Genomic DNA, 8,997 nt, shown 5'->3' with positions numbered 1-8,997 from the left:
GGCCCATGTTGGTATTATCATTGCGCTCTTCCTGGGTGAGGCAGTCGCTTGCCGGCCACTGGATGGACGCTCACGGCGGCTCTTGGCAGCTCATGAAAGCGTACGCCAGCTGCCGGTAAGCCCCACTGCAGCCTATGCTGTCGGTGGCAACTCCCGGCAGCCTAGCTCCAGGTCAAGCTGTTGCTCACCATCTTAGCTGTAGAGGGCGCAGCATCACTGGTCCTCATGTGGGATCCGAACTGGGGCCCTGCTGCTCAGAGCTGACATCCCAAGCCAACTCCTAACCAACGCGCCACTCAGCCGGCCCAAGAGCTACATTTTTAAAAGGAGTAGTCAGGGAAGGTTTCATCAAACAAAAACTTGAAGGAATCAAGCCATGCTGGTATCTGGGGAAAGAGCATTCTAGACAGGGACTATAACAAGTGAAAAAGTCCTAAGGTAGGAGCATACTGTGGAGGTGAGGTCATCAAGATGAAGAGGGGGAGAGGTGGTAGTGTGGGTGAGGGGAACTGTGAAGGCCTTTGTGAAGTCTTAGACTTTCACTCCCAGTGAGATGAGGAGATGCTGGAGGGTTTGATGTACTTGATTGACGTGTGGAGAAGAGACCAGAGGGTGGCAAGCCTGGAATAGGGAGACCAGGCAAGGGGCAGTGACAATAATCATGACAAGATTGGCAGGCAGGAGGTGGCAGAGGTGGGGAGAAAGTGGGGGAAGGTGGGACATATGAGATTGGTCAACAGACTGCATTTTGGATGTCAAAGGGACATCAGTGAGGACTCTGTGGTTTAGGCCTGAGTATCTGGAAGAAGGGGGTTGCTGTTGATTGAGGTAGAGAGACTGGAAGGAGTGGATTTGGGGAGTAGTAGGGGAAGGGATGATGTTTTTTTTGTTTTGTTTTGTTTTTTTGCAAGCTTGAACACTCCCAAGTGTTTGCAAGCTCATTATCCTCTAAATAAGCTCATTCCTACATCTTTTTTTTTTTTTTAATTGGGAGAGGGGAACAGCATTGTGGAATTGGGGAGGAGGACCAGCCAAGTTGTTGTTTTTCAATCTTCATTGTGGAGGGCGCCAGTTGCCATCTGGCTGCCCATCGGCAGCTTGCGGCCTCTAAGCCCAAGGTGCTGTGTTTCAATCTTAGTTGCGGGTGGGCGTAGCCACCTTCCCATGCGGGAGTCAAACCAGCAGCCTTTTTGTTAAGAGCACACACTTTATCCACTGAGCCATCCAGGCGTCAGCTCAGCTCAAGGTGCTGAGTTGTCTTAGTTGTGGGTGGGCGTAGCCCACCATCGAACAGGCAGTCTTGTTAGGAGCATGTACTCTCACCAGCTGAGCCATCCTGCTACCTGTTGGCAGCTCAGCGTCACAGTGTCACTGGCCCATGTGGGAATTGAACCGGTGGCCTCGCTGCTCAGAGCTCGCGCTCTTAAACTAACTCTTAACCAACTGAGCCACTTGGCCGGCCTGCAGTTTTGTTTTTGACATGTTAAGTTTGAGATCCTGCTTAGACATCCAAGTGGAAGTGTCCAGTTGGACTTCCAATTGGGGATGTTAATTTGGGAGTGCCAGAGTGTGAAGGGTAGTTGAAGCCATCAGCTATTTTCACTAACCCAGGAAGTGACAGTAAGTAGAGGACAGAGAAGAGGACTGAGTCATGGGGCCCCCAACATTTAGAGTCAGGGATATGAGGGGAGCCAGTCATGGAAGGGAAAAGCAGCAGCTCAGCAGCTACTGACACAGGGCAGCTGGGGAGCGTGCTGTGTGGAATCCAAGCAAAGAAAGTCTTTCAAGGAGTAGTTAGTTGTCCCAAGTGTGGCTGATCAACCAGCAACAGTGCATCATTGAAGGTTGTCTGAACCTGGGGGCATTACTGACATCTGGGGCCAGACAATTCTTCATTGTGGGGGGCTATCCTGTGTCTTGTAGGATGATGAGCATCATCCCTGGCCTCTACTCACTAGATGCCAGTAGCATTCCCAAGTTGTGATCACCAAAAATGTCTCCAGACATTGCATAGCCTCCCATGAGGGGAGGATGGTAGAGGGGTGTGAACGTGTGGGCCTATCACTCCAGTTGAGCACCGCAAAGTCAGATAGATTTAGGGATATGAAGGCCTGTTTTAATCACTTCCTATTGACGCCATTGGTGAGGGAGGAAAGCCTGCCCTAGGCTTGTGGGGGTGGCAGAATACCTACACTGGAGAGATGAAATCAACAGCAGTTTATTAGTCACACATACTCGCAGGCCAGGAAGGAGGATGCCACAGAAGGGTTGTACTTGGGAACAGAGTGAAACAGCAGGGGCTGCGGGGCACAGGCTTTGTAGTAACAAGGGGATGGGGTGACCCTGGTTCCTGCAGGAGGATGTGGTGGGCTTGTTTGAGTAATCCATGGGCCGGCAGGGAGCTGAAGCCCACTGCTCAGGGACCAACAGAGCTGTGCACCATTTGATAAGGAGGGCATGTGGGGGCAGGATTGGTGGCACCACTGGATCGATGCATGAACACGGGCTATGGTTGCTTCCCTTCAGATGCCTGGGGCACGGAGCTCAGTGGGACTGTTTCTCTCCTCCCCTCTCTCTGGAATGCTTCAATTGACTTCCTTTTCTAAATTGTATTCACCTGTGCAAATATTTGTGGTTGGCCCAGCCTGCTGCCTGGTCCCTTCTAGCTGCCTGGAGTTGTTGCTGGTGCTGAGCTGCATTTCAGAGGAAAGTATATGCCTCACAAACACTGCCTGTTCAACCCTTTTCCTCTCCCTGGGGACATGCACCATGTATTTGCACCTACCTAACATGCATACACAAGTCCTACTTTAAAAGCGACCATGACCACTATCGCTGTGCAGTCCTGGCAATATCACAATTGGAAGCTACAATTCACAGTCAGTCATGGAATGCTTCCATTTACTAGCCAAAAGCGTGTGGAGAAAGGCTCAGGGTGCAGGGCCTGCTGATCAGGAAGGAGTGCTGGTGATGAGCTGTCTGCCCAGCAAATCAGTCCTATGCCCGCTGACCCTGTGTTCTCTCTGTGATGATGCTCCCCTGCTTCCGGGGCTCAGACCCCAGAAAAATATATCACAGTTCACCCTTCTGGGATACCCCAAGTCCCTCTTAGGACTGAAGGTGCTTAACCCTTTCTGCTCTGGAAGTTAACCTGCAGTGAAATGTGACGTAAGTGGAGATAAACTATATATTTTATCCTCTGGCTGTAAGTGCCAGTGCCAGGAGGAGCGTTCTAGGTTCTGGGGTTTGCCCCTCTAGCTCTGGTCCCCAGGCTGCAGGCAACTCATCCATTTGTGCCTTGGATGGATGGGCAGAAAATCAATGGTTTTGCTCTGCTGACAAAAATGCTCCTGACAACTCAAAGGCAGGAGACCATTAAAATACCACTGACACAATTATTTACTATGAAGATGTAGCTATTGATTTAACAGTTATAAAAATGAAATGCAGGAAGACGAGTGGTGGCTGGGGGTAGCCTGCTTTTTCCAGAGGTGGCCCCCCTGGAGTGTAGCAGCCTAGGTAGGGGGAGAGCTCAGCATTTTTGTTTTTTACATGTGAAAACCGTTTTACTAGGAAATAATTTTAGATTTACAGAAGAGTTGCAGAGATAGTTCAGAGTTCCCATGTAACCTCTCACCCAGCCTCTTCCTCCTAATGTCAAAACTTACATAACCACAGTACAATGACCCAAACCAAACAAACCATCCCTGGCACCACACCGTGAACCAACTACACACTCCATTTGGATGTCATCAGCATTTCCTCTCATGTCCTTTTTCTGTCCTAGGACCCCAGGTTGCATTTACTTGTCATGTCTCCTTAATCACCAGTCTGTGACAGTTTTTCAGTCTCTCCTTTTCCTTTATGACCTTGAACCTTTTGAAGAACAGTGTTCACAGGTTTTGTAGAATGCCCCTCAGATTGGGTTTGCCTGATGCGTTCTTATGATTAGATCGAGGTTACAGATTTGGAGGAAAGATCCCACAGAGGCTGGTGCTCTTCTGTGTCTTACGTCACAGGTTCATGCTGTCAATATGTCTTATTTCTTGTGATGTTAAACTTCATGATCTGGTTAAGGTTACTATTTTTCCCTTTATAATTAAGAAATGTTTGGAGGGGGGGAGATACTTTGGTATAATGCACATGTCCTGTTTCTCCTTAAACTTTCGCCCACTACTTTTAGCATTCATCCGTGCATCGAGCATTCGGTTTGAATTCCAGAAGTTCTCTGAGCAGCTTTTCCCCCTGCTGTGCAGAATTAATCTCAAGCGGTCGAGGATCTTCAGACAAAGTCTTTCTAAAGAACATCATGAGTTAGTGGACCCTGGAAAACTGTCACTAACTGGGCATATCAAGGTGACACAATTATGAGTGGTTCCCACAAGCCACTCTGTCTGGATAGTCCTATGAAGTAAATGACCTGTGGGCTCTGCCCCTGTCTTAGGTTCTGGTCACGAATGTGACTTTAGGATTAGATCAAACTCACATCACTGCCACCAGTGTGTCACTTTCGTCAAGGAGAGGAATGTGTGCAATTAATAAAGGCAGCAGGGCTGGCTGGAAAACCAATTATAACAAACACATCAGGTATACATAGCACGACAGAAACACAGCTTCCCATTGATTGGTGCCAATCATCTTTGGCAGCCATGCCCCTCAGCTCCTGTTTTGTACATCTTTGGGGACCGTTGTAAAATGTCAGTCTCTGGGCCTTTCCGAGCGCGTTCTCAAGTGTCTGCTTTTTGATACACCTGGGTGATGTATGCAGAGAACGAAGAGGGTATTTCTTGCTGCTAATATCTGCTTTGTTCTGACTCTTCTCTGTTACGTAATGTAAGGCTTAAAAGAAAAGTGTACCAAAAAATGAAACCCAAAAGACAGAACCAGGAGATGAAGCGATGCCTGTGCTCTATGGGGCTGGGGAGACGGAGCCCAAGGGTTCAGAGGCTGGTTTGCACCCATGGAAGAACAGGTTCCCACAGTCTAAACTGCTGGCCTTCTGGGTGGGAACGTGTTTCCTGCTTCCCTGGCCAGGAGAGCAAAGGCCTTCAGGTGTGGGTCCCTCACTCGAGAGCTTTCCAAGGTGGTTGATTCTGCTGCTGGACAGACAAGCACAATTCCTGAAACCCCTTCCTCCCAGCAGCCTGGGTTCTGTCCCCTCAAATCCTACAGAACAAGACTCCACAGCAGTGACTTGAAGACAGGGATGGTATGTTTGTCTTTCATCCCCAGAGCCCAGGGCAGAGCCTGACCCAGCATCTGTGCTCAGTAAAGCTTTGTGGAGTTCAATCATGGAAGATGCTTGCGGGGAGCTTTTGGCATAGAGACATGCTCAAGTCCCAAAACTGTGCAGACCTCTGGAACCTCCAGAATACTCTCAAACAGAACATCTCGTGTGTTCAGCTCCTGCCATTGCCTGTGGGGACTCAATGTCACTTAATCGTGTTCTATGTCATTAGGTTTTGGCTCAGAGCTGGTCCTGGGAGGGCCTGGGAGGGGTGGGGTACCTATGTGGTCTGGGCAGCCCAAAGACAAGTCCTGGGGCTGGAAGTTGGGCTGAACATGTGTGTGCTGAATCTCCCCTGCAAACTTCAAAGGAGAGCCTTACAGTTATTTCAGGGACAAACAGTTGCATGTCATTAGAGCAAATTGCAAACCGTCTTTGAGGGGGCTTCCAGGTGAGGGCCTGGAATGTGTTTTGAATTAGTTGTCATTGCTGGGGTGGGGAGCAGCTGTGCCCTTGTCCCATGGGCTGGCAGAGCCCAAGGAAGAATGGGCTTTGATCCATCCAGACAAGTTGGCTGAGTGGGAAATGGGTGGCCAGGCGGGCTCCAAGCCAGACTCTATAAAGAGTGTCAGGGCCCTGTTTGTACCGTTCAGGGTCCACCCCAAAACAAACCACAGTGCTGGCTGGAGCTCATAGGCCAAGTTCAGCGTTGTGCATGTAGGGGGCTGTTTCCATTGTTACATCTCCTTCTCAGACCCAGACCCTTTCATTTACAAGGGCCTCTGTGATGTCAGTAGGCCTGCCTGGGGTCTCCTGGGATTCTGTAACTAAGAGCAAGACAAAATCCCTGCTCATATATCTGTCCCAGCACTGGGGTGCGGCCGGGTCCACTCAGCTGTCACACTGAAGTAAGGTACTTTAATTCTTTGGTGGTTGAGTCCCCCTGTGTCCACAAGGCCTGGCTTGTTTGCCAGGAGAAGCTGGGTCAGGGAAAAGACCTTCCGAGGGGGTCGGCAGATTGCAAGGTCTCTGCCCTTGACAATTTGACATGCTGGACCAGTCAGATGGCACAAGAATGTTGGACTTTGGGTTTTTTTGGTGCTTTTCTGCTGGTTGACAAAGGGGCCATGCGAGACTGGGTGATTAACCAGTCCTGGAAGGGCTGTGTGGCTTTTCTCAAATTCATAGGAGATAGGAGAGTCCCTGTCCTTTGCCATTTTTAGTCACTGCCCTCTGTCACCTAGCTACTCATGAAGGGATGGGAATGGACACATTTCGGCAAATGAAATTCTGAAGAAGCATAATGATGCGGACGTATGTCTGCTTCTCTGTGAGATAAATGAAAGTGAATCAGAAATTGTTCTGGATTTGGGTCTAGTTCTGTAAGGCTACGTGATACATGGAAAACAAGGCACTTCTTCACAGATATGAAGACACACAAATGTCTTGGTGTGTGGGCAACCCAGGAAAATTCTGGATGGCTCTGTCGGCAGGGGCGTCAATAGAGCCTGTGTCATCAGGACTCCCCGACATCTTGGGCTCTCCACAAAGGAAGGAGCTCCTGACACAAGTGCCCAAATCTCTGAAGTCCTGGGCAAATGAATGCTGCCAGGAATTTACAAATAGACGTAGACGTTATCTGTCTACTGAACAATAATCAGTTGCCAATCAGACGTGACTAATTTGCATTATTATCCATTTCTACATTTTACTGAGTTTTAAAATAGCTCAGAAACAAAACAACGCTGAGCTAACCCTGGAAGGTCTCAGTCAGGACTCATAGGAACTTTTCTTGTGCATTTTTTTGCTTTTTCAGTTTTTACCCATTGTCTTCCCCTCTCCTTGGGATCCTAATAACCTCAAAGAAAGACTATTCTTGATCACAAACCAGGCTGGTCTCATTAGATTTGGCCTGGTTTTCTGCACAGGTGCAGCCAGAGCCTTAATTCACCACATAGACCTTGAATTTGTTTGCCTGGAAGTCTCCATAAGGCAGCAGTTCTCAACCTTCCTAATGCCGCAACCCCTTAATACAATTCCTCATGTTGTGGTGACCCTCAACCATAAAATTATTTTCGTTGCTACTCTATAACTGTTATTTTGCTACTGTTATGAATCGTAATGTAAATATCTTTTTGTTTTCCGATGGTCTTAGGCAACCCCTGTGAAAGGGTCATTCGACCCCCACAGGGGCCGTGACCCACAGGTTGAGAACTGCTGTCATAAGGAATCTCAGATTGGACTTTCAAAAGCCCCTATTTCCGGAGGGGTGGAAACCAAACCCAAGAAAATTTCTCCATCAGATTTCATCTATAGCACCTATGAATTTGGGTGACTTCCTCTCTTCCCTAGGTCTCCCAAATTTTCCAAGATTCCCTTGCGCCCTTTGGTGCCCCTACAGGCCTAGTACCAGGGCTGTTTTCCTGGGAGGGCTTTGTGGCCATGGATTTATATAAGTAAAACCAACATTTCTTCCTTAAAAAGGCTGGTTCTACCTGATTTAGTGAATAGCATCTCCAATATGAGCCTAGCGTCCAGCACAGCAGTGGACACATAGTCAATGTATCAATTATATCCTGGCCCAAAATAAGAAAGATTCTTATTGAACCTATGCAATTAAATATTTTGCCATGAAAAATAAGAGTTTCTGAATTCTGGGGGATCAGTAAACATCATTTAAAAATGTTTAATTCCAGCTTACAAAAGCAGAGTTTTACTAAATTGCTGTGGATTACAGATCACTTATGAAGAGAAAGGGCTTCTTAGGGTGGCTGGTTAGCTCAGTTAGTTAGAGCGCAGTGCTCACAATACCAAAGTAGCTGGTTCGATCCCCACATGGGCCACTGAGATGCACCTTCCACAACTAGATCGAAACAACTACTTGACTTGGAGCTGATGGGTCCTAGGAAAACACACTGTTCCCCCTCCCACCCCAAAAAAGGAAGAGAAAGGGCTTCCTCATATATACAGAAAATACCCATCCACCATACTCCAAAAAAACCCTACAATAACGTTTCCCTTTGAGGCTGTTCATCCTATATGATTAATTCTTGCCCCGCTGGACCGAGGGTCTCATGAAGCCTGATTTTCAACTAGAAGAATTCTGGAAATTTTCACTTAGGCTGTTACCATCATCTGAAAACTGTTGGAGTGGTCTCAGCTCAGAAGCCTGTTCTCAAGTTTATTCTGTGACTTGCCAATAATTTAGAAGAACCTCTACAGTCTTTTTTCAGGAGGCTGAGGCTTGTTGAAGACACGAGCTCTGGCCTGTAGCTTATAGCAAGGCATCCACACAAGCATCAGAGTAAAACAAAAACTGTAGACACCGAGACATAGTGGCTCTAGTTAATTTATTATTGATAATTTTCAAATCTGAAAGGTCTGATGAGAGTTTCTAATAAGAGTAATGCAATTGCCAAGGAAATTTGATTGTTTCTAGGGCACGCCAAACGGGATAATAAAACCATTTCTCCCCAAAATTTAGACAAAATGTCTCTAAGGCTTATGACTAAGCCTGTTTTCAAAGAAGTCACTGAATATTAGATTCGATTTATAAAAGTGAATGGACATAATTTTTAGAAAGGAAAAAAAAATCTCAAGATGAAACAAACATATCATTATCTTGAGACATGTTTTTAACCAATAACATAAAGTAGAGAGATTCAGTAAGTCTGGAGTAGACATCTATTTTCTTATAAAACTTTATGGGAGCTCCAATTTCCATCACCCATTGAGAATCTCTGACCTTGAAGACGCTAGATTCAAATGAA

The sequence above is a fragment of the Hipposideros armiger genome, unplaced genomic scaffold (genome assembly GCF_001890085.2).
Source record: "Hipposideros armiger isolate ML-2016 unplaced genomic scaffold, ASM189008v1 scaffold_126, whole genome shotgun sequence".
NCBI classification, from domain to species: domain Eukaryota; kingdom Metazoa; phylum Chordata; class Mammalia; order Chiroptera; family Hipposideridae; genus Hipposideros; species Hipposideros armiger.
Note: the sequence above shows the minus strand (reverse complement) of the source record.